Genomic DNA, 27,895 nt, shown 5'->3' with positions numbered 1-27,895 from the left:
CTTATTGTCATAATTACATAAAAACATGTGTCCCGCGCTCCTGAATTATTGAGACTTAAAAAAAAAAGGAATATAACATACAGGGATTACTTATTCCATGTCATTAAATTTGAATCGGTAGACATCCCTACTCATAGACAAAGAAGACAGAGGGTGTACGCCGCGCGCCGAGAGAAAAGTACTACATATCCCTTTTTCCCAAAACTTTAGATAGTCTAGTACGGGGAAATTGCAGCCTGCGTTTGTTCCGAGTATTAACATTGTGCAAATGTTCTATTCTAGTAAACTTATCAATACTTTTGTGTAATGCATAATATTTCTATAAATATATTGCGAGGTAAGTATATTAATTTCCTTTATCTCTCAGAGACACCCTACATTTTAAATTATAGATTTGAGTATTCGGGGAGCCTGTGACTTCCCTGTTCCTGTATAGAAATAAAAAAATTGGAAGACAAGGTAATTGGAAATTTTAAAGGCAAATATTATTCATTCGTAGTATTGGATTATTCTTTTAATTGGTTCATAAGGTTAAATTCCTCAAAAAAACTATTTTAGTTTGCTTAGTTTGGGTTGCTATAGTACATAAATCACGTTCCAAAGGGACTTCCTACACCACGTACCGCGGCGTCACGTCGTACGTATCTATGAAAACATATTCCAGATTCACACTAAAATATTGAAAAAAAAAATTAATACATTATATATGTTCTATCAAGTAAAGCATCGACCCTGATCCATCTGGTGATTACAGTCATTTAAAAATTTGCTTTAAAAAGGTTCTAATATAAAAAACAAAATATGGAGTTATTGCTTACTAGCCCAACTTTAAATTGTTTTATGCGAAGTATCTTTTGTGTAGGCCCCGGGGCCCGAGTTCCCCTCCCCTTTATATGGGGCTGTGTATGACGGTGACAATTTTTTCCCAGAAGTTCGAATGAAGCATCAACAAAGACTTTGTTTAGTCATTTCAACGTATAGTATATTTAAATTAAAAAATTGCCAATCTTTGTTCAAGCCTAGTATTTTATATTTTTACAACCCTATGTCTTGCACTCACAGGGAGAACACTTGAACACTTCATACCATAATGGAATTTGTTAAATTGATTGTAAATTACAACATAAGTTTTATAGTTTTTTATTTATAAGTTTCGCCAATGAGTCATGTACTTGATGCTAGAGTTTTTGTCTAATATATATTTTAAGGGGTTAGGCGCTGTATGCTGAAATACAGGTTCACACCTAGTTCAGCGTCAGATAAACCTGGCTAATTTTGTTTATATAACTAGCGAAATTAGATATAAGTTTTTCCTGTGAAACAAATTTGAAATAAATTATTATTATTATTTCTGAGTTAGGTGAATGCAAAAATAATTAGGAGTTCACAGATGCGGACATATGTATATAGACCCTTTAAACGAGTTAAGAAAAGTTATTAAAGGAACAAAAGTTTATATTCCGACTCAACTTCTACGGTTTCCGCTCTTAATAAAACACAATATTCTGGATTCTTAACAGTTTTAATTAACTTTGGCCTGAAATTGTTAAACTTTCGTTGACGTCTGAGAAATTGAATATTTTTGTTTTATTTTTAACTGACGACGTATTTAACATAAGTAAGGAATTTATGTTATTAATTTAGAAATTATACACCACCAAATACACAAAATATTCTTAGAACATTTAATTCACTGTAAGAGCACGAGTTAATTATGCACATAGTAAAGAACTCATTGGTCATACGACCTTTGACGCCATAGTCTTAGCGGCAAAGGCGTCGTAAAGTAAAATTCTAACGTTAAATAATACAACCGTATCCCCCAATGGCTGATGTCAAGTCACGGCCCTTTTGCACAATACCTACACCGATTAGCTTTGGGCCAGGGCAATATGCTACTATGATAATAACACTGAACAAACATAGCTGCACTTGCTGCCGGACTGTTTGGGGTATCCAGGTGCAATTGAGCAGAAAAAAAGTGGCTGTCATGAAAGCTGCTCATGCCGCCAGTTAATAACACCCCGAACACAATTTCCCTGGATTCAAGTTCAACAACTACAAGTAATAAATAAAAATGCAGTGGAATGAAAACAGAATTTGCAGCCTGCCAGGTGGTAAGCCCGCCCATGGAATATAACAAAACTAGCGGACTCGGCCAAGCGTTGCTGTGGCTTAGGTTTTTGTTATATTACATAGTAGTAAATTAATCAAGGGAAACCGTAGGAGAACTTATGTGAAACGTTGGTACCACGACACGGACCTAAACTAAACTACCTTTAACTCAGCGCCATCTGTTAGAATTGTATCAAATAATAAACAAATGTTAATGTTATCGTAATTTTAGTAAGGATGCCTATTTTTTTTGAAAATGAAATATAGCCTATGTCACTCAGGAATGATGTAGCTTTCCAACAGTGAAAGAATTTTTCAAATCTGCCAAGTAGTTTCGGAGCCTATTCAATTCATACAAACAAACAAACAAACAAAAAATCAAACCTTTCCTCTTTATAATATTAGTATAATAAATAAGTATAGATAAATAAATTCTCTTCCGTGTTAATTGATAAAAAAATCTCCTAATTATCTGGACGAGCAGACTTCCTGTCCACTATTTTTTTTTCTTGGACACTGAATACCCATATGTTGATAAAAATATGCGGAAATGTGAGAAGGACTAGGGCTGCGAATGACAAATAATCACACTCGGCGTGGTAAGCGGTCGCAATTGTTAGCAGTGTCGCAATCGCGAACAAATATACTTACTTCATATGCACACTCAATACTATTCCATGTATAACTGATGTATTTAACTTCACATTGATTGCATCAAAGTTTTTCTACTATTTATTTATAAAAACTTTACGGCTTACTTAACTGTACTATATACAAAATATTTTTAAAATCGAAACGTTATTTAGAAAGTTTACAGACTTAACAATAATATGAGAAAGAGAATGCGTGAAGGGTGTGCGTATGCAGATGAAACTAAAATCAACTTGAGTTTATTTTTTAGTCACATTAAATGTGTGACGGTATATTTTTTTTAAGTTTTTATGTTTTGTTGTTATACATTAGTACATATATTATGTTCTTAGTTTAAATTTTAATAAATTAATCTTTTCTATTGCAGCATTTTGTTGCTGTCCTAATAGAAAATAATTAAATAAATGTTACTTATGTTGCAGAAATTAACATATTTTCATTTTCACTAAATAATGTGCCGTGTAACATTTTCTCCAAGTTTCGTGTTCCTGTCACAGTTTAAACACGACTCGATGAAAAAAACATGACCAGTATCGATTATTAAAATTAGAAATGCATCGGTGTGAGGCAGATATGTAATACTATTAATCAAAAATGATTTATTGTTAATTATTGGGAAATAATGCTTAATTATGTAGTTTTTTTAATGCTGAAACACGATTAAATGAAAAAATCATGGCCCTGAGTTTATTCGTTACAAATAAAAAATATTGTCAGTCTTAAATTAGTACCTAACTTCTTCTATAAAGTACGAATTATTGATATAATTAAACTAACTCTTTTTAAAAACAATATTCAAATATAAAAAAATGTGAGCCGTCACGGGACGCCTGGCAGATGTGAAACATCGACATTATTTTGGAAAAGTAATAAGCAGAAAAGAACAGATTGTGATAGGAACTAAATAATGATAAAATAAAATATTACGATTTTTTTGCCAGATAACGATGACTATTTATTGAATAAAAAAATATTTTCATTAAATATTTTTAATGTGAAATATACTACTGCACATAGACTGTATATAGGTATATAAAATGTAACTACTTTTGCATGCATTTGTCGCGCTCCTAAACAAGACTGCTATGGTTACAATTAATACAAAACACAGCGGTTTTATAATGTAACATATTGTGATATATTATTATATTATTTTGTAATAATAATACCATCAAATAGCGCGGCGACGCGTCGCCACGGCAGAAATCGATTTTACGTGCGGCTATAGATGTTTCACATCAATAAACATAATTTAGTCATCGTAAAAAGAATCTAGTTTCATGTCTTAGGGAATATAGAATATCCAATAGGAAAAAATTTAATTGTACAAGATGATATTTTAATACGTACGTACTCAGTTGATACTTATTTTATTAAGATAATAAATTTAAGGATATCATTAATTCCCGGAGTAACGTCAGGTATGATCGTTGAAACTTTGCATAGTCATACAAATAATCTATATTGAAATCTACCTGTTCATATTCTACTGTACTTAGCGGCCATGATCCCAAATTCATAGGAATTTAAGTTTTATATTCAGGGCAATAAGGCGTACGTTTCTATGTGTCTTACGTTACGATTTCGTTAGACAATGTATACAAATATTATAGAATGTTTATTGTATTAGTTTATTACAGCCAATGTTTTATAAAGAAACAGTTCAGTAGATCTTACAACCAGATTATAATGTGGGCCTAAGATTATTGAACCAACATAAAATTCTTTATAACCTCCCTTCCAAAAGGATATCAAGTATGGAAAGGACAATATGGGCACCGCAATCGTACTGCAAGAATAAAACGTGCCACGTCATTAAACTTCTTATATAAAAAATAAATACTACGCTGTAGAACTAAAGCGCTTTTCAACTTTTTCCATGCATTTGACTATAACATTTTTAAATAATTACAATGACCAGTAAAATATTTTTTCTCTTTTAATTCGTGTACAATAAACGACAAAGGTCACGCATCCTAATGTTTGTCCATTGTTCCCATTGATGAATATTCGATGCGCACGCACACCATGTTAAATATTTCAATAGAAAGCCAATGGAATCATTAAACATCTCACATCGTTGTCATGTTTACAATATATAGCACCATTTTGTTCTTTAGAGAGTTTATTGAGACAATCTCACTTAGGTAGCTTTCGACGCGGTCCGATTTTCAAACATTGCTGGAAAGAAAGAAGTAAGTCGGAAGGCATAATACATATGTACTCTTTCAAACGTCTGTCTCATATTCACAACACTGTCTACTCTTACGCGGTGATTTTGATGATATATATATATATATATACAGTCTATATGCAGTAGTGTGTACGTTGTGGCGACGCGTCGCCATGCGCAATCGACATGGGCAATGCTGTATTTATTAGTAAATATTTAATTTAATTTTTTTTAAGTAAACGTATATACAAATAGAACGAAAACAAAATTAAGAATTACCCGGAAATTAAAAAGGCGATATTTTTTGACGTTCTATTAAACGGACATCTCCACGATGATACTCCACACTCCATTGCCGAGTGCCTGTTATGAATGGAAAAATTAAAGACTTTATCCTGGAATAGACAACTATTATATAACAAGCTATTCAATATTAATGAAAAGATTTTAAGCCTTGCAAATGAAACATGTTTTTATATGAAAGCGAATGCATTCGCTGATTGCGTCTCATTTGAAAGTTTTTAAATGGAAAAATACAAGTTTCAAACGGGTATTTAAATGTGTTTCATAGTGAGGATATAGTTTGAAATATAAATAAAACTCTTGAATGTTTTTTTTCTATTTTATTCACATTATTAGTTGTCCCTTACTAATGGGTTATGGGGTAGACACAATTCTGAGTTTATTTATATTTTTTTCGAGATGACAGATCAGATCAGACCATAGACACGCGGGTCTGATGGTGGATTCAACGATCCATTGAGGGGGTTCAAACGAACAACTTCTAAGAGACCTTGAAACAATTTTGCGTGTGTATCAAAAGGAAGTGAAAGTATTATCACGTTCAATTTTGATAGTGAAACCACAATTTCAAATTAGGCCCCACGCCTGATAAGTGGCAATGGCAATGGTGCTGTCATGAATTTTAAAGTCTCAATTTAGAAATGTACGATGACTGTATGGTTTGTAATGTAACTTTGTAATGTCAAGGTAATGAAAATATATTTTAGTATTTTTTATATGTGGTCGAAACCTCTAGAAAGCTGAAAAGCGTCAAAAAGTCGAAATATATAAAAAATCTATAAGTATTTGAGGTTGCGCTCACCCATATTGTACATTAAGTATATATACTCTATGGTTATATGATATGAGTTATTGCAATGCTAAAGTTTGATTTTTACACCAATAACATAGTGTTATTGGAACTCCATAAGAACATGCTACTGCTATAAAAACATACAACAAGCATCGAATAAAGCCCAGCGTATGGGCATAGGGGCATCCAGGTAATAACTAGACCAGCTAACAAACGGGGCTCAAATGACAAATCCTGTATTTTCTCCAGTCAATGACACACCCCGAATACAGTATCCTCCAGGTATAATTCATGCGACAATTTCGCAGATGGTACGGCATCCTATGGAATATAGTCCCAGCAAAATAAGTACCTAAATGTCTATAATAAAGTCACTTCCCTATAAGGAAAGAGGACTATTTAAAAACACTCCATAAGAAAAACATCAATCATCCCGTCCGTCAAAAATTCATTTCACTTTCATAAACGTTTATTTTGTTGAATTAAATCTCATATGATGGGAATAAAATACCCGACAATGGTCATGATATGGCACGTGTGAATTTATTTCAATTGCCGGAGAACAATGGTATTATAAAAACAACCAAATGTTTGGTATTCAGAGTGGAATTATGTCAATTGTTTCATGAAAATAGTGCCTATATTTTGATACATTAATTGAAAAATGAATTTTTCAACCCGATTTTTTAATTCCCTATATTCCGTTTATTTATTATGATTACTAGTTATTGAGGTTAGGTTCATAAAAAATATTTCCATACGATTCCATATATTAATAGAATGTATGGAAAACGTCCCTTGGATAAAACAATAGAGGATTATAAGAACAAAATAATAATAATTGAACGTAGCCGGTGTCATTATGATAGACGTAAAATTTTCTTTCATCTTGAACTAGCATTTCATGAGAAACATAAAGTGTTCCTGCTAGGCACCTGTTCCTCAACACCGGTAACCAACAATTCTTCTTGCTTTTTAAAACATAATAAAATTAGTAAAACATAATTATACTTTGATACAATGCGTCAGTATAAAAGAGTGGCTTAATAGTCAAATAATATAGAAAATCAAATTTACTGTCGCATTAATAATACTAAGCATATTATATTGTAATATGAAAAAGTTTTCTCATCTCCGTAGGTAATATCAATTTCGGATATCACAACTCTGGTCTTTTGGGAGTGCATTAGAGGCCCCATATGTTTTCTTATTATTTTGTATGCAATTGATATATTATGTAAAGTAATTCTATATTATAATATACAGCCGATATATGTTAAAAACTACTCTAAGCACACAAACTCATGAATATGAGCGATTACTCATTATTAGATATGTAAAAAGTGTTTGGAGAGAAAATAAAAAAAATAAAAAAGATGTTTTCTTATAAAAAATACCAAATTTAAACAAAAGGATCCAGAAAATCAATATACATAGTATATGTATTCAATTTATGGAAGTTTTCGCCACCATGTTGAACCAGCCCAGTTACTGCCCACTTAAGTATTTTTGAACCTATTCCACTAAGGACCCTTCAAGAAAAGAGCGTACCAATAGTTAAAAGGCCGGCAACGCACTCGCAAATCCTCTGGCATTGAGAATGTGCAAGAGTGGCGCTTTCAGTTAAGTTTCCTGCCGGTTTGCCTCGTTCTATATCTCATCTGGAGGTCCTAAATTCAATTGCCAGCGAAACAACAATTGTTGCGATTTAATTCCATTGATCAACTAGACACAATATCCCTTAAAATGACTACCGAGGTAAAGTCTGCCTCATTAGAAGCGCTATGAGACCTGGATTAAAGGATGATAAGACAAGACAAAACATAAAAGATCCGTCCCTGGACAAAGCCTCGCAGGGAGTAAATAAATAATTCCAGAAAATCCTTAACTTCGTTCAAATTATGTAAATGCGAGAGGCAACTTTTTCGTTTCATATTTTTCTAGTAAAAAATCACTTCCTTTCATTGACTATTCAGAGCGATATTCCGATTGAAACTCATTAAGTTACTTGTCTATCTAGTGATTAAATACGGTAATCTGTCGTCGTATGTATAAAAAAATATCGTCTTAAAGAAAATTATTTATATATCGATAGATTTAGGCCAAAAAAATAAATAGGTCATAACATCGCTAAATCGTGAACCTATACTGATACTTGAGTTAACGTATTACGTAATGCGGATATCGAAAAGTAGGTCCTGACTTTTTGTTTTTGTAATGTTTTCGTATTGTTTGAGGACTATTATACTTATATGAAAACTTTTTACCACGCACAAATACTAGTTACGTTGCCTCACAGCAGTATTTTTCATATTTCTTTAAATTAATATTCAGTATTTACAATATTCATAACCTACGTAAAAATAATAATATTTAAACGTAAATATAATATTAAAAGGAATTGAAAAGCTAAAAAAAATCTCCTAGATCCCTAGGACCGAAACTAAATACTAGGGGTATTAGTATTAATACCGAAATAAAACAGTTTTTGTTGCACTACTAATTTAATATACTATGTATGCGTGTAATTTCAAAAATACATTCTAGTAGTATAAAATATGTGTTATTTTGATCTTGAAGTATAATAAATAGCGTCTTGATATGTTAGTTATAGCCATTCTCGAAGTATATATTTGGCTTAATATAAATTGTCTAATTCTAAAATAAAATATCCCATAAAATCCTATAGGACATCTAGAGTCCCAGTCAATTTTGGTGAAAAACCCCCAAAGTTGGCATCACTATTTAATCTTTATAAAAATAATATGTAACATTAAACAATTGAAAACACTGGTTCTCTAACATACATGCTACCCAGTAGCAATTGCTCATGTAATCATAATAAGTATCTAAGACAATGATCCAACAAAAATGTTAAGTGACGTCATCTACGTCCGCCAAGCGCAAGTTGACTTGCAATTGATAACTTCCACAAAAACCTCTGAACCCTTTTTCATTGAGTCATAGCAAAAGCTTTCTATAGCGCTTAATCACATCTGCCGTCTATAAAGTAGGCAATATTCACTACAACGCTACCATTCAGCCTCTATCTGGTCATTTAAACTGAGAGATGAAACATGGCGCTTTATAAGGGAAGTCCACACTTTTTATCGACATCGATAAATGGAATGTGCCGTGCTCGATTAGAAACGTCAACTTACTTATGTCGAAAGGAGCAGGAAGCTGATTTATTAGTCCCATCTTGGTTTGAACAAATATGTATAAAAAGGGATAACTAACTTTTTATAAACATAACTTTATTTTAAATTGTTAATAAATAAATTTGAGCGAGATGTTCACGACTTAGTTATTAGAAAAAAACATCACAAAAAAATAAAGAATTGTATATTTTCTTTGTTTTATAGGGGCGTAACTAAAAGTTATTAAGATTTTTATTAATTTATTGAAGTTATACTTCTTTTGGCGATGGAGAAAAATTATGAGAGTGAATTTTTACGATGCACGCGTACACCAACACCTAAATTCGACATCGTAAAGTTAGGTCTAGGTGGCATGGAAATCGATAACTATGTTCAAGTTGTATATTCTTTTATTTCATATTTAGAACACGTGTTTCATAACAGTACAATTAAACAGTGTGAATAAGATAATATTATTTTGGTGTTTTTAAATCAATTTCATATACGACGTTGATAGTATTCACTAATTTATTTATTTAAATAAAATCTTTTTAATTAATTTAAATATCTATCGTTAATCACTATTGCATTTTATTTATTTTTTTCCATACGCCAAAGAAGTTTAACTTCTAACGCGTGTACATGAGTACACACACTCTTTTTTTGTGGAATCTCACACATAGTTTTTATGTCTACACTAGTCGTCGAAATAATTTACAATTATATTTTGTTCACGTAACACATTAACATTAAAATTCATCACTTTAAAACCGTTGAGAAAACATTGATTACATAGCCAATAAGTCATACTAACTTATATCTCTAGCTGAACTAATTGGACATTAAATTTGATACAGTTCCACCGTAGATCGTAAAAACTCTAATTAGAAATAATTTAATAGACGTATCTCAGTACGGCTGTCACTTCGTTAAAATAACAAAGCGATAAGCGTTTATGCGTATGGCTGTCACTTAGAAATCAATACCACTTTTTCATAGATATAAGCTGATTGAAATGGTCTCAATGTATTCTTGAAATCTATAAAAACCTATTAGCAACTATCTTAATTGCATGACATATAGCCAATACCGGGCAGGCTGTTGAAGTTATTTTCATTTATCAAAACAAATCATTAATGCAAGTCATCGACCTCTTATTTTTGTATTACAAATAATTTTATGAAAGTATTTTGCCTATATTGATATTGCATATTCTAATATGCAATACAATCTATATGTTAAAATATTAAAATATCTTTTACCACGTTAAATACGTTTTACCCTACTTATATGAAAGTACAAAACTTGTGACTGTACTTAGGTACACCTGTAATAAAAGGTTTAGAAATATATATATAATAAATCTAGTTTATTTAAATATCACAAAAAAAATCTACCTAATTTAAAAAAAATACATTTTTGTGACGGTGTGCGCGTGCATCGTAAAAAAATCTATCGTGCCAAAATAAGTATAACTTCAATAAACAATACAGAATGTATCAGACATTGCAGAATTAAAAAAAAACTCTGGCTTCTGGCACTGACTTCAATATGTCAATAACGTAGTGGAATTGACAGTCAGAAGTCATATATCGCTAAATCTGGACTCATCTGTAATTATCCCTTTGCTTTTTCATGTGTCGATTTTTATTGTATAACTGTTTACATATGTTTTGATTGCTATGTTTCGTTCCATTCGATTTGTCTATGTAACTTTTTGTCTTACGTAGTTTTGCATTTCCTGCGCTCCCTATTAAGTTTTTTCTCAGGTTGGTTGTCTGAAAGAGATCGCTCGACTCCTTTTCATTTAATTATTTTATGTTACTCTATTTCTGTATAACTGCAACGACCTTTAAATAAATAAATAAATAATAATTCTATTTTTCGTTAAGTTTCAGATAAAATGTATTGAAATTCGCTTATAGTAGATAATTATACGTTTTCTTAAAGTCATATCTACCTCATTAGAGAACTGATTAATTGTAAAAACATTTTTATTTGACGGACGGTACATTACTTAAATGAAATTAATACTTTAATTTGAGATGTAGTTATTGGTATTAACAAACTATCGAAAAGCGTTACGAAACATCGACATTTTTAACATCCCTAGCTGGTGCCGCAATGTCGACAGAGTGCTAGAAGTGCTTCAGAGGCCAGGCGATTCAGACGGGTTAGTGACCTTTGTAAACTTTGTTTAAACAGTGCCAACTTGTTACTCATTCCACAATTTCTAAATGCATTTCGTTTTATTAAGCGAAGTGAAGACTAAAGTGTGCATTTGTTTAGTTTACTGTAATGAAAGTTAGTAAAGGGATTCAGGGCTGCTGTTTGACATACAAACTTCTTCTTCAAAGCAGACTCTAACTCTATGATAAGGTGATTAACTCGGTTACTCGGAGGTTGTAAATTTTGTGTTGAATCACAATCGTATCTTGGGCGTTGTGAAATGTTTCAAACTTAAAACATGTATTTATCGATGTATCAATATTGTTATATGTCCATACTAATATTATAAAGAGGACAGATTTGTATGCAAGTATGTTTGTAACGAATTGGCTCAAAAAGTACTAAGTAAGTAAGTAGAGAGAGAGAGAGATGCGTGATTCCTAACAAAGTTTTCCTTCGCTGTGCAAGCAAGTGTTATTATGCGCACTTAGAGCGTTCATGTACTACACTGTGCACAGCGGGATAGTTCAATCTCTCAGGGATAAAAATCGCATGCTCAAGCCACTAGGCGGGCAAGATCTTCAACGCTAACAAATCAAAGTGTATTTCAATATGCATAAACATGATAAAAATTGTGTCTTTCACATGTTCTAATTTACAGTGACACAAAAGTTTTTATTGATTTATTTCCAAAGGACTTATATATTGTATATATAAGTCCTTTGGAAATAAATATATAGGTATATTTTAATAATAATAATTAAATAAGATGAATAGAAATTTAAATAAATGTTTAAAGTAATTTTTTTCACATTATGTGTCACAGACTATGTTGACATTATTGTTTATAAACATATAAACATTGATAACAAAACAAAGAGAGTTAATTCGAAATTCTATTAATAGTTGTTCTATCCCAATGTTTGAGTTGTGTGTCGCAAAAGCCTATATGAGTCCTATGTAAACGTACCCATGAAGCAGTTGCTAAGTTCAAAATCGGTAAACGAATCACGTCACTTGTATGTGTTCGAAATAAGATAATTTAACGCCTTCAAAACAGTTCTTATAATTTATAAATTCGTATATACAGTAAATCGCTTTAGAGTTTCTTTTCCAATGAAGTGATAAACTATATAATGTACAATTACTAAATATAAATATTGGAACAAAACAAAACAATTAAAATATTCGTAGACAATGAAAAAGGACACATGAATCACGATAATTTTAATTAGATCAGTTGGTATCAGTAGAAAGGAAAGAAATAGAAGTTTTTAAGGAATATGGTGGAGGGAAGAGTTTCCATAGCCTCAGTGAAAACATATATTTGATCATATTTTTGTTACCTCATTGCAATAACTATAGACACGGCATTACCTATATATTACCTATATATTTGGACCTCACTATCCAAGAAATAATAAAAATAGTTTTAATTATGGTTAGTAATGTTGAGATAATTAATGTCACGGTATTACGCTGTCATAAAGTATAAAACAACATATAAAAATGTCGTTATTATTTTAATATGAAGCTAAGAACCTACTAAACTAAGTACCTAACTAGTAATGTTGGTATTAAAATTAATAATATGTAAATCGAAAATGGTTATGACGCCATCCTTGATTTAATTTAATTTAAGAATAAGCTTACATAATAGAAACTAAACCTAGAATTGAGTGTAAATAACTGAGTTGTTTTTGGTACAGCTAAATTAATGATACTATTGAGATTCAAAAAACAAACACCACACACTTTAGTTCCATTTTATTGCCTTATTTAATTATTTGTGCATTCTTTATGTTTAATCCAATCATTTTTGTCTGTGCTTTTTTATCCACTTATTTCATCATTATTCCATTTATTAGGGTATTTTTAATACATTCATATTTATCTGTACATTTTTAATCCATTTATTTTGTTATCTGTGCTTTTTTTAACTTGTTTAATTATTAGTATAGTAGTCTTCACAGCACTGATCTGCAATCTGCGATTATTGAAACACGTGTGTCTGCCGCATGCAATTCATCAGATTTCACTTTTTAAATGTTAAGTACCTCTGCACTGCAGTGATGCTTGCCAAATAGCAGGATGCGTTGAATGCGTTATGATTCATATCCAACTTCAATTAAAATATATTGCTGCATCCTTGCTGCACTAAATCTTGATTATAATGAACATAAGGTTAATAAACAAAGAAAATAATTCAATTTAGTAAAAATAGCGGTGTTTTTCATGTCACTAAGCCAAGCGAGGTTTGAACGGCTATAGAGTTATGAGATTTTCGTGTGGTTAACGCATGGTGCGTGTGAGGAAATCTATTTGCTTTGACAAAGTTTACACCCAAAAATATATTACGTGTGTACTTTTTATTTTTTACAGTTTAATTAATACAGAACTGAACTGTTATTTTAAATTAGTTTAGCTTTAGTTACGTAGATAACTGTAGTGTTTGTTTTCGAATAATTTTAATGAAAATAATTAAAATAATAAGACTTCTTTCTGGAATACTGAAAAATTACAAATAAATAATGAGGGACATAAATAAGCCATAGAGTACTAATATATTAAATATTTTAGTAATATTTTAATTATTAGTTTGTTAAAAAATAGACATAATGTATATATTTTCAAATTCAATTTTTTTTATGGCCGATCTAAGAAATAATGAAGTAAGTGTTATACCACGTTAGAATCCTTATTAAATGCGCGAACTTTTAAAGCTGCTTGCCAAACTGGAGTAGTACTTTTTTTTTCACGACGATCCGTTGAACTAGTGCGAAAAATTAATTTTGAATACTTGGTAAATTAAAATATAAAATGACATTTTCCTACAAGTTGGAGTGATCGGCACAGGGTTTATGATCATAGGTTACATAAAGCACCATTCGGGATGACGTAAGAGAAAAAAAATTGGCAAAAAGTAAATATTTGTAACAACAGGAATGAAAAAACTGTCACATGGTGTACATTTTCTGGAATAAAAGGAAAATTTCCATAACTTCAAAAATACATGACTTAATTTTTTTTTAATTTTTCTGATAACTGGTGTGGCATTACCTATGAGAAAATTTCGACTTGACGTTGACTTTTGGGACACCCTGTATATTAAGATATAAAAAAGACTTTGTTGCTAAGCATGCTTGTTCAAATCAACTTGTTCAAATCCTAATCTATAAATATTTGTTTCTATATTTTACATTTGACCACACAGTGCAGAAAAATATTTTTGTCAGGCTGGCTGTGAGACGAAATCTATTTGCCTGTAATAAATTATAAATATCATATAAATATGCAATAATGTCTGGCCAGACCACCAGTGTTATAACGCCACTGTTACATACGTATGTATTTTTCGATAAAAACCATCGTATACATACATTTAGTATTGAAATACGTATATAAATGCTTATACAAGCTAAAGTTTTACAGGAATACTCGTCAGGACACGTGTTAAACCGCGCGTAAGACCCTTTTCCATTGATTTCCCAGGTGGGCACCCGTGACGCTGAATTTTTCACAAACTTTCGTAACTTTTCCGAATGTTGCACACCTGTGGATGGCATTCGATTAAAGAAAAAATAAGAAATTATCTGTTTTATACTCGTAAGAGTGGTTTGTTCGTAATAATTTAGTAGACATTAATATGAAACATTAACATTCATATACTTTTCGTACGGTACTTTGAAATAACAGTATACGCAACTTCGCAGACATATAAATAACATATGTATAAGGATATGCGTAAGAAAAGAAACAAGTAAAACTACAAACATTACGCTCGTTTTAAAATTACCCGCTAGATGTCGCTAGATTCAATTTACATGATTCGAAATCGCGCTAGCACTGTATTTTCAAAATCAATCACTAATTCTAATCTCTTATTCATCAGCATCGCTTCTCGGCCTTTTGGCTAAGATCAAAGTGTAGTATCTGTTCTTTTCAGCTTAATATCTGAAAGTTCCCGCATAGCGGGACGAGTATATTAAACTGATTTTTGGAAACTGACGGGATGTTCGGGGCTCGCTCCACTCCTGTCACGGGTCGGCCCGGCATTGCAGTGCCGCCGGGATCGGCCCACATAATGAAATAAAGATTTAGCTCTTTTCGTATATACATGTAATAAATACTATTATTATGTATTACTTATAAAGAAATTTACATTAAGTCTGTAATTTTACTTTTTAGACAAGTCTCAGGTAATTATTATTAAGAATTGTATTGAATGCTAGAAAATGTGGTCAGTATTAACCTGATAATAGTGAAACATATTGCATAACCAGAAAGCTCGCAAGTTCGTTGCCAGCCCTTCAAGATTTGGAACGTTCTTTTCTTGAAGTCGAATTGGTTTGGAAATACAGCGGGCCGCTGATTCCATATTTTCTAATTTTAGTTTATTATGTTAAGAACATTAAATAAAAAGTTACTATGCCTACAAATCACATTTTTTCGGTGATTGGTAAAAAAGTTGTGTACATTTTTAGTTGTAGATTTTTATAAATTTAGACATTTCGAATCGTGTACCTATCTCATTATTGATATCGACATAACAATCTTAAAAAAATATATCTTTCGTCTAAGAAAATTATAATATCTCCCACTAATAATCATAAATAATATTACTCTATAAATTTAATGTTGCACACTAATTAATTTTCATCGGTCACTAAACGGTTCAACTACAAACAAACGCCATAAGTTCTACCATATGTGTCAATATTGTCAACCGTATAACACTGACATAAGGTATATTTTGGTTTGGCTTTCTGAATATCTGTCATTAGAATTGTCTTGTGTTGACAGACAAGTGGGAATAAGGTTGGCGCGTCCGGTGACATTTGAATTGCCTATTAGTGCGGTACATTAGCTGACATTAGATTTGCGTAGGGACTCAGGTTAGCATATATTTCATTGGTTCAGAAGGAAGCTATTCGAAGAATATCTGTAATAATTAAAATTTGATTTGCTTCCAAATAATAGAATGAAATCAAAATGAGTATATATTAATATATGTTGCTTTTCTAATGAACAAGGAGTTAATTGAGAATTAAAAAATATTTTATTTAACCAAATTTTATACACATGACATATTTTTCAGGTCTGTTTATATAGGCAACTAATAAGCGTTCCCTGCCTGAAGCCATTTTTGTTCTACTCAAAAGTAGGCTTTCTTGATTATACGCCTTACGCACCAGTAAGTCACAAAGGCAGTGAATATATGAAGTGATATATAGAGAAAGGAAAGATCTCGTAAATTATGTAGTAGGCTTTGGTGAGGTGCTTTATCTCTCATGTATGTGCATAAATTAAGTACATATGCGTACGGGCTACAGACCTGGATGCTGCAAGTTTTCGAATCAATTTAAAGGTCGTTTTATTATTATGAGGAAGCCACTGACTGCAGGAAAGTACTCAGAACGTACAAAATACACTCAAACTCAATCTCAATATCTCATTTGTTATTGGTTTGTTAAGTAAATATGTTTTGGTTTATCTGTGCTTCCAATGAACTGCTAGCGATGTTGAAACCTAGTCATCTAGTAGTTAAGACCTAATCAAGTAGTTACCAACGGCCAGTTTCTGCTTTGCAAGGGTGGACATTTATTTTTTAACAATTATTGATATGTTATTATAGCCTATATTTAAAATCGGTCCAGTACTTTTAGAGTACTTTCGTTACAAACATACATAGTAGGTATAGATAGAACGGCACACAGTTTGAACACGATCTCAGGATAAAAAAAATGCACTCCAAAGCGTTATTTTTTACTTTTATATATATATTTTTTATTATTTGGTTAACATTGTAAATAAAATGTACATCGTACGTATTGTACATTTTAATGATTTTCCAATCATTTTCATCAGTTTAAAAAAAATATTTATTCATTCATTTTTGACCTTTTGCATTCCGCTATACATTTTTTAAAGGTATTGAAAGAAACGTTACCTCGCGCTCATGATGTGTTAAAAAACTATGACCTACGTTATGTAGCGGAAAATTGTGGAAACTTCTTTGAATGAATGTTTATTCGCTGTGAAATGAGGCATTGAAGATAAATTCTGAATAAGAAAGCGTTTTAGGATTAAATTACGATTCTGTATAAAGTAAAAGTGTGCGGTTGGAAAATCATAATTTGCTTGCGTCTAATAAAAAATAATTCTATTATTTGTTTTTTTTTAGGTCAAAGATAAAGTTATGAATCTGAACCGGCAAAATATAATTATTTAATCATATATGACATAGATTGCAAATAGAGCCGTGTTGGCCTAGTGGCTTCAGCGTGCGACTCCCATACCTGAGGTCGTAGGTTCGATCCCCGGCTGTGCACCAAAATATTTTATTTCTATGTGCGCATTTAACATTTCCTCGAACGGTGAAGGAAAAGATCATGAGGAAACCGACATGTCTTAGACCCTAGAAAAATACCTTAGAAAAAGTCGACGATGTGTGTCAGGCACTGGAGGCTGATCGCCTACTTATCTATTAGATTTAGATCATGAAACAGATTTAAAAATCTGAGGCCAAGACCTAAAGAGGTTGTAGCGTTAAAATCAATTTTTATTTAACACCAGCTTCCCGTATAGAACAAGAGCATTACCACAGACAGGGAGAAAATAGTTTTCTGTTTATGTGTTTTATGTATTGTGTAGACATGTTGCAGCCTCCGATTGTAGCGACGCCATCGATGTAGTAAGCGCGAAGCGCATTTATCGCTATAAAAATCGTATAAAACTTAAATGTTTTTTATGCTTGTTTTTATTCTATGTTTGTAAAGTTTTGTTCCGACAAAAGAAACTTATCAACTCAGAGACATCCTTAAAAAATTCGACGCAAGCATATAGGTGAACCGCAAGCCCCATGTGATGATGTCATACTAAGTATATATAAAAACGTGCTCAATCTAAGGTGTAATACGCACTATGAAGTACCCTCTCGGGAACACGAGAAGCCTTAAATAGCCATTGTCTGGAGTTTTATACTTTTTCGTGAATTTCGAAACTATACACGAAAGAAACGACAAAAGACCTTCATTAATATCCCATTATAGTTCTCTATGTAATTGCAGGTTGAATATTTAATAATCATCCAAGAATTTTGGCATTATATACTATCTGGTTTAGTGCGTACTAAAGCTGTTTATTTGATCCCAATTTTACGTAATGCGATTTTAGACGACCATTATTGCTTCTGAGCATTTAAGTAAATTATACTAAAAAAAATGTTCGCTGAATAGCTAGCACCGATTTTATTTCTCTGTTCGCTTAAAGAGGAGGAGGAGACCAGCATGTTTAAACCCAAAAAATCGAGGATGTGTCAAAAATATGAGAATTTAGGCGTCGGGAAGCCAGATACCAAATGAATTTGCTACTGAAGATCCGGTGAAAGCGTACGAAAATGTCATAGAAGAGACCCCTAAGGAAGAATGGGCCCACTGCTTTTCGCAGATCCACCAATGAACAACAGACAATGTGTAGAGAGGAACGGAGATTACTTCGAAAAACAATAAGAGTATTGGCAACTTTCATCATTAAGCCATTTTTCATTTTCTAACCACTTTTAGTGATACCTATGTATATAATATAACCTGTACCTATGTTCATAAATAAGTTCGCATTGTCAACGTATAAGTATTTTTAAATAGAATTTTTCTGTTAAAATTTGTTGTTGGAAGTGTGATATTTTTATTATATTTTGTAAAATAATGATCACTCTAATTGTCATGTGTTTAAGAATACATAGATTGTAACTTATAACGTAGAAAGAAAATGCTTTATATATGATAAGGTGTAAATAGATAAGTTTTGTAAATTCGTGAAATTTTATATTAAAGGCAAGGAAAGGATTAAGAGTTATTACCGAAATCCAGGCGATATTAAATAAGCCTCAACCCTTGACCTTTGTCTGTGGCAGGTGAAAGAAAATTCATGAGGTGTTGGATAAACGTTGGGTCGACCCTTCCGTTCCTTCGTGTCTTTTGTTATCAATAGCTTTGAAACACGTTAATAAAATATATAGAGGTTTATATCTTAACTTAAAAAAAGAAAACGTTTAACGTCGTGTCAATAATGTATTCAGAACTATTAGAATTTAGAATATCGCGAGAATACATTTAGTATTCTCATCATTATTAATATACGGATATATCGAATACAATCTAATATATAATAATCAAAGAGTTCATTACATTCTGTTAAAAATAAATGTATAAGTGTACTTAGTTGTTAAGATAATAAAAAATTTTTTATACTTAAACTATTACATTTGAGATTGAGCCAGAATGCTTTATATCTTTCGGATCCCCAATGTTATATGGGCCTCGCTGTAGTGCAAGCCCACTAAAACCCCAAGGCGCCACCAACTATCGCCTTGGCGGGATACGGTAACAGCAGAGCCTTATCCACATGCGATATGGCGATTGCGTCCGCCTCTCATTGATGGTTTGTGAAGATACTTGACCGGGTCATACGCTTTTACAAATAGCTAGGAAATCGGTACTTGCAGGGATGGATTCCTTCATTGCGAGGTGCACCAATCGATCGCGCCCCAACTCCGCATACGGACTCGCCTGTCTTTCATATACAACAAATTATATCATATTACGGCCATACAATGAGCAAACGCAAACGCTGAGGTGATGAGAACTAAGAGAAACTGATCGTGGATGGCAACACGTGCTGTTCACCAAGATCAAGTGAAATACTCACAGTTCTCCAGAATATATACTGTTATAGGAACTGATTGTCCGCACCAGATGTTACCTAGCAGACCACGCTCAAGACACTCGCATGCTCAGACGTGAGCTCCCGGCTGAAGATAGTAATGTATTTATGCACTTATTTGCAAACAAGCAAACAATAATTCAATTCAAATCAGTACAGCTTTCTTGATATAGTTATTAGCGAACTCTTCTTGTTTAGGAACAGCTGAGTTAGAACATATTGTTGACATTTTACAATATTTAATTTAAAATCTTACAAGATGGTGGAGCAATCGAAACTAGGTATCTGACCTATTTCAATAGATTACGTAGATCTGTTCGGATAATGAAAGTTGAGGATCTTACGACCCAAAAGCCATTGCTTACGATTTGAGATACTCTTGACCTATTTAGTTCCCTTGAGTCTTATACGAGTATCTACTTCTATTTAAATGTTGACAGTATTGTTGGGTGCTCTATTTCCCTTCAGATTAAAGTACACACTATAAGAAAACAATACAATGTTACATTATAACAAACTTTAGATTGAATAAGACAAAAATCATGATCAAGATCAAGACGAAGATCTTAGTCGACATTTTCACTAGCTATGGAATCTGCTTTTAGTAGATTAGTTTTAGAACAAAAATATACCTTCATTTATTGTGAAAATAAATTTAAACATGTGTGCATGTTTAGTTTACTATTATAGTTTGTAATTAATAAGCAAATTTTGAGTTATTAAGATAAGATAAGAAACAAGCTCATTAAGTTACTCGTAGACAATATCTATATTTCAATTATATACATTTCTGCAAATAAATGTTAATTAATTATAAGAATCAAAGGAAAATCATTTATTCCAATTAGACTACCTAAAATGGTACTTTTGAACGTTAAATAAAATATAAAGATGATTCTAGTTGCCCCTCTAAAGGTTTCGTGTGGAGAAGAATGAGCAAGAATGTGGAGTACATTTACTCTAATAAAAAGAATTTACAACATTTGTATACATTAATTAAATAATTATATGTGAAGAAAATGTACTCCCAGAATAAAATTACTATACAGGTCTATTATTGTACTGATAGTATACATGTTCCTCACATATTTATAAATATCGAAACGGTAGAATATTATACATTAAAGAGTTATAAATAACAAGAAATATGTAAAATTAGATAAGCAACCAATAGTTTTTTAAGGCTCTATGATTGTCCTATGAAGCAGGACCAGCATGCAATAAACTCAAAAACGAGGCGTCGAACATTTATTTCAGTGTACCTAAAATCTCATATGTTAAGATGAAAATTCAAGTAACAAAAGCAATACGTTTATTTCACAAACATTAGTCACACTTAGTGGTAATTCTCGTTTTTAAATATTACCCGTAAAATAAAAAGTGTATTTGTTATAATATATAAATATTGTACGGTACACTTTGTATTATACACTATAAATTGTGGTGCGAATCAGTTGGTATATAAATTAATTGAATAACAAGAAAGAACCTTTTCCAATTATTATTTTATCGTATTATACATACATGTTCTATTTTTGAATTATGTTATGAACCCTCTTTAATGCCATTATCACGGTCAGTTAGTATACCTTCAATTAATCTGGGAAAATAGGTTAACCTGTCTGGGAGGAACGTATTTAGTATAAATATTATGTTTATATATGTCGTCGAGTTACAGACACTGAATAGTTTAGTTGTAGTGAATTGAAATTCCTTACAACGGAGTTTATTTCCATTTCTTCTTGCCCAACCTTCGCTCTTGATTTTGGAACAGTAGAAAATGTAACAGCTAATGACGTGTCCAGGGAACACTGTTACAAACGTGTTCGTACTAAGACGATTTCAGGACTTATATCGTATTCAGCAACATTATAGATTTGTATGTTCGCAGAAGGAATTCATAGTAGTGATGTTGTGTATTCTGTAAGTACTTTATTAAATTTTATGTAATGTTTCTCGACATTATCGTATTGGTATAGTCTGTAAGGATAATGTATGTATATCTGTAATAAATAAGTTATTTTATTGTCTATATGACAGATATATAGAAGTATGTATATTTGTTTTCTGGTCGTTAATCATGCAAAATGTAACAATTTTAAATCAAAGATATTGTAGTGTCTGGTACACGATATGTACCGTCAAAGTTCTTCTTACCCGCTCTACGCCCTTGACTTGCGAACTGGTGGTAAATGTAAATTTACGATTAATTTAATTTGTTTTTCTTGACGTTCATAAGTGTACATGTTTACCTAAATGAATAAAGATATTATGACTATGACTATGACTAAAGCATGAACAATGTTTTCATGAACGGTCGTGTTTATCATGTCAGTTTTAGCATCAAAATATGAATTTCGTTGTTAAGTTAAAGCATGTCTGACACATTTTGTTCGACCAGTCATAATTACTTAGACATCAAAACCTGCGACCGCAACGAGCTGTGGCGCAGAAAACCGCAAAGTTGAATTCGAATTTCGTACCAACCAATCTACTGGCGTTTGAAAGCCTTTCAGTTTCAGTACAAACCAAAGTGTTTCATACTGTAAGGGGCTGATTAGGTGGGAAATATCAAACTCACGATGTTTTTTTTTATTAAAAGGCCTAAATCATTGTCCACTATTCATAGGTAACGCTATGATTCGTTTGTTAGTTTTTTCCTTAAGGTTTTATTCTCTAGTGCCGTTTCGCCATTATCTATTTATATTTTGAGCATTTTCATGTGATAAATATTATTTTCAAACAAATATTTTCTATCTTTGAGATTTGTGTATGATATATCATATGCAAATAGTAGTCTTTTAGTAACATAGCTTTAACACATTTAAAGAAAAAACTTTTTAAGTTTACAATAATACATAGCTTCAATCTGGTAAAAATGTTACTACATTACTTTATGTACTTATAGAAAACATAATTAGTATAGTATTTCATAATTAAGAATTTAGAGGTGTTATTTTTTGATTTACCTTATGAGATTATATCATACAAATACATTTTTATACAATAGTTTTATATTGGAAAGTTGTGGTTAATATAAACGAAACCAACATTCTGTAAACAGTTGTTACTACGGAACTGGATTATTACGGTACACGCAAATAATTTTTACGATTGTATTTCTGATATGCCACCTTTCATAACATGAACATACCTGTGGACAATTCCTTAAGTGTAATTGTGTATGCGCTTATACGACAGCTAAATTGGATTTTTTATGAATAATATAAGTATGATGTCTGTTTATTTTCACAGTTTAATCAACTTCAAATAATTTTCTATAACAACAGTGTTTCCTTACGCCCGAACTTAATAATTAACCCACAATCAGTCACAGTCTGATCTCAGATTGAAAACAATCTCAGACAGTTGATCGATCTCCTATCTGCATCCCAATAGCGACTGATAGTTATTTTATTTTTTTTATGATAGAATACAATCTCTTCGCTCTTTACTATATTTGAATTATCAAATATAGTAAAGAGCGAAGAGATTGCATATTAGTATTTTAATTATTTTAAAATCTGGTGTGAGTTCAAATCTTAAGATAGGATATTGGCACAGTTGATCTAATTTTCATACAAAGGTCTATCGTCATACCGATCCGACCTACTATGGATAGCTTGTATCGACAGATGGCTAATACAATCCGTCGATTGGTTATTTGCACACTTTTATCAATAATTGTATTAAGATGTTTATCTCAGATGCTAAAACTGGATTGAGATAGGTTATTGGGTTTGGGAGTTAGTGGCATCAGCGTGTGTCTTCTGTAAATATGAGAATCTCAGAGGCATAGGTTTGATCCCTGGCTCTGCCCCATTGGACTATATGCGCATCTTATATGATGTACGGTGAACGTAAATGTCCTTCAAGAAAAGAGCGTACCAATTCTTAAAAGGCCGGCAACGCACTCGCGAGCCCTCTGGCATTGAGAGTGTCTGACAGTAAACGCTCATCATCCTCTTTTCTATCATATGACAATTGTCAAAGAAACAGATGCAATCTGAGGCCATGATCCATAAAGGAATTACACCTCTTTATTATTTTTATTATTAAACAAAATATGACAAGCCTGCAAGTAATTTTTAATACAAGCCTCACATGTCTGATTCATTTAATATGTTTATTTAGCTTTATACCAAGCCTATTTCTTCACGTTAATATTGACTGAAGATTATTGATTGCACATAAGATTGCATTGGTGTAGTGATTCGCAGTCTGTTGCTTAACCAGTCACTGTTTATAATGTATGAAAACGCAGATTATAAAATAGAATTCAAAATATTTTTAAACAGCTTACGTAAAATCTAATTTCATAACGAATTAGACATATAGTACATAAAATCACACATAAAATGGTTTTCGCTCATACTCGAGATTACGGTTTAACGTCGTTCCGTCCCGTCGACTAAGCAATTAAATAGTTAATTAGAATTCAATTTCATTACAGAGGCAGAATAAGAAATTCCACCCGTATCACCTCGACGTCCACCGTTCCACAACTGCGCGTTTTTCTAGGCAGTTTTTGACGCACAACACCACTTTGTGGAACCAGCTGCCGACTGAAGTATTTCCGAACCAATTCGACTTAGGGTCCTTCAAGAAAAGAGCGTACCAATTCTTAAAAGGCCGGCAACGCACTCGTGAGCCCTCTGGCACTGAGAGTGTCCATGGGCGGCGGTATCACTTAACATCTAGTGAGCCTTCTGCCCGTTTGCCCCCTGTTCTATAAAAAAAATTTTTAATACATAACGTTTATTTTTAGCTAGTAATGATGCTTATGACCTTATAAACTACTGAAATATATTTAAAAATTGTCTAATTAACAATAATATGGTTACGTCATGCCTGACCAAGCGATTACAAGTAACATATAAATCAAAGTCTGGCGATTTACACTATTAATAACTGGACTAGATTTTATGATTTCATTTTGCTAGAATATTCGAATACCCGAACCCGGCTTCTTATGTAAAATGCCTTCATTTCAGATTCCAGAATTACTTTCTAGACTTATGTTTAATAGACAACTTTTATATCTGCAATCTATGTAATTAACAATGAATCTTTATGCATATAATAGAACCGATATTTTAATGTGTGATCGTAATTATTCGGTTATGGATATAAAGTTAAAAAAAACAATTAATGTATTTAAAGAAATCACGCAAATGAATCCTGGTTAAATAAATAAATACGGGTAGAATATAAATGAGCGACGAAAACAAATCCGAAAATCCTTAGTTAGATTTCCTACAAAATGGTTTTCAAATATCTTCCATAATTTATTCACGCTAAAACACAAATGAATATATGTTAAGTGAAAATAATAGTATTTTTTATTTGTATAAAGAAGGTGCGGGAATTATAAATTTCGTATGCGATGAAATAAATCGTTAAGCTCATAACACGAAGTAAATGATCCATTTAATGCTATTTATTATTGTTTATCACGTAATGTTAAATAAAATCTACATGAAACCTTGTACTGTATTTTAGGGCAATATCTGAGCTAATACAAATACTTAACGATTGGGAATCTAGTCTAAAAACAGTATCACCTGTAAACTACAGAAAAATATTTATGCATGATAGCTTGGTGATGCTAACTTGGGGGTGACCTGCATGTTATATAAAAAGATATAGAACCTTAATCTAAATTATTTAAATAATTATAATTCAACGAGCATACCCTTTTTCAATAAATATCAATTTAAGTTTGTTGTGTCTCGCCTAAGCCAAAAACGGAGAAGTGTACACCACATCTGTCTCCAAATAACAAATCATTGATCAATGAAACTAACACAGAAATGTGACTGACCATGCTTCAAGGCTACGAGGTACAGAACATATGGTAATCATTACTTTACTTTGAAGTTTTCTTCAGACCCTTGGCCATTCACCGATGTACTTAAGATACTTACTTGACACAAAGGAGATTTTCAAGAGATACTTGACTCTCACTTGCAGTTCATTTTATCCACATTGTAGTGGGAAGGTGTTAGCAACTTGGCTATTCAGGTACTAGGTATATAATATAAAAAATACAGCGAGGAAAGGATGCAGCATATTTTGAAGTACGCTGAAAGCCAAGTTTTTTAATTCAATTTAGTTGCAGAACCCAATAAATTGGCGGGTATAAATGAACTTAACCAAAATAATAGTTAATAGAAGCTACAGAAGTTATTTTCAATTTAAGAAGTACCCTGCTTGAGGTTGGTATTCAAAGACATCAATCAGAACAAAGATCATCTGAAATATTATTTATTCTGGAATAAAGTGCTACATATAGCTACTCGACAATATAAAAAGTCGATTATCACTACATAGTATAAAACAAAGTCGTTTGTTCCTATGTCCTCTCTCTGTCCCTATGTCCCTTTGTATGCTTAAATCTTTGAAACTACGCAACGGATTTTGATGCGGTTTTTTTAATAGATAGAGTGATTCAAGAGGAAGGTTTATGAGTAACACAATTACAGGATAAGACGCGGTTCAGAGAACTGACGGCCAACCTCCAGTAATGGAGTGGCACTTGAAGAAGAAGAAACGAAAATCAACGAAAATAAACGAAGATAAACGAAAATACACGAAAACAAACGAAGGTAAACGAAAATAAACGAAGATAAACGAAAATACACGACTATCAACGAAGATACTCGAAAAAAAACATGGTACACTATGGTTAAATCGTTAAATTTGAAAATGTTACAAACTACGAAATTTAAATACACCGTAATCAATGAGACATTTGAGCTGGAATTTGGGAAACTAATCCATCGGTATTCATATCCTTTCCACTGATACAAATACGTAATAATTTTCCAAGTTATGCGTTGATTAACTCTGATCAATAAAGAGAACTGTTCGCATTTATAATTAATTCAAAACGCACAAATCAATCTCCTTGCGAACTTTCTGAGCTGCGGAAAATTGTCTTCATCATCACTACATATTATAAAACAAAGTCGCTTTCTCTGTCCCTATGTCCCTTTGTATGCTTAAATCTTTGAAACTACGCAACGGATTTTCATGCGGTTTAGTTTGATAGAGTGCTGCAAGAGGAAGGTTTATATGTATAATAACATCCATTAAATAGTGGAGAAGTAGGTACTGTTATTTTTGAGGTTTCTAATGTGATGTCGTAAATAATTACATTTTTTCCGCTTACATTGCAAACGCAGGCTGAACCCTACGAGTTTTATCAAAATAATGTACTAAGTGTTGTACACATTGAAAAGGTCTACAGAAAAGTCCGTGATGGTATATGTCTATCTCTTATGGATAACCCACATTTTTATATACAACGTTCACAGTTTTTCTGTAGTGTATTTAGTATCAGCATTGCACCCGTGCGAAGCCTGGGCGGGTCGCTAGTTTAATTTTAAAAGTATCATCAAATTCATGTATATGATTTCTAAGTCGTTATCGAAACAAGTGCTTATCACGCACATAGAAAGAAAATCCCATTGGACCACACCTGTTATTAGAACCTAAGAGATGTAGATCGCACGGTATATGGCGAACGCTAGTCTAATTTTTCATATACGAACGCCATCTGTTGATTCAAACAAAGAGACATAATAAAAACAAAAGCTTTGTCATAACATTATTCTTAACCTATGTTTCTATTATGTATGAAGCTCTTGAGATAAATAATGAGCGTATAAAAGCCTTAAGGTAATATTTCCATTTCATCCTAATACAGAATACACATTTAGATAGAGCGGATATCAGAGTATTTGCAAGGGAATTGCTTCATTACCATAAATATACTTATGGATGGGTCTTGTCCACGGGTTTTTATAGGAATTATGGTCGGAC

At 32.1% G+C, this 27,895-nt stretch overlaps 1 protein-coding gene and 1 non-coding gene across 2 annotated transcripts in view; one reads left to right on the top strand and one right to left on the bottom strand.

Moving 5' to 3' along the window:
- The window catches only part of LOC110998601 (rap1 GTPase-activating protein 1), a 210,562-nt gene that overhangs the window by 159,788 nt on the left and 22,879 nt on the right, over positions 1 to 27,895 (bottom strand). The gene's annotated exons all lie outside the window — the stretch shown is intronic.
- LOC123690122 lies at positions 15,238 to 15,430 on the top strand. Its single transcript, XR_006750925.1, has one exon. It is a non-coding gene; the product is annotated as a U2 spliceosomal RNA (small nuclear RNA).

Source organism: Pieris rapae, chromosome 21 (genome assembly GCF_905147795.1).
Source record: "Pieris rapae chromosome 21, ilPieRapa1.1, whole genome shotgun sequence".
Lineage (NCBI taxonomy): Eukaryota > Metazoa > Arthropoda > Insecta > Lepidoptera > Pieridae > Pieris > Pieris rapae.
Note: the sequence above shows the minus strand (reverse complement) of the source record. Positions and strands in the feature narration are given on the sequence as shown.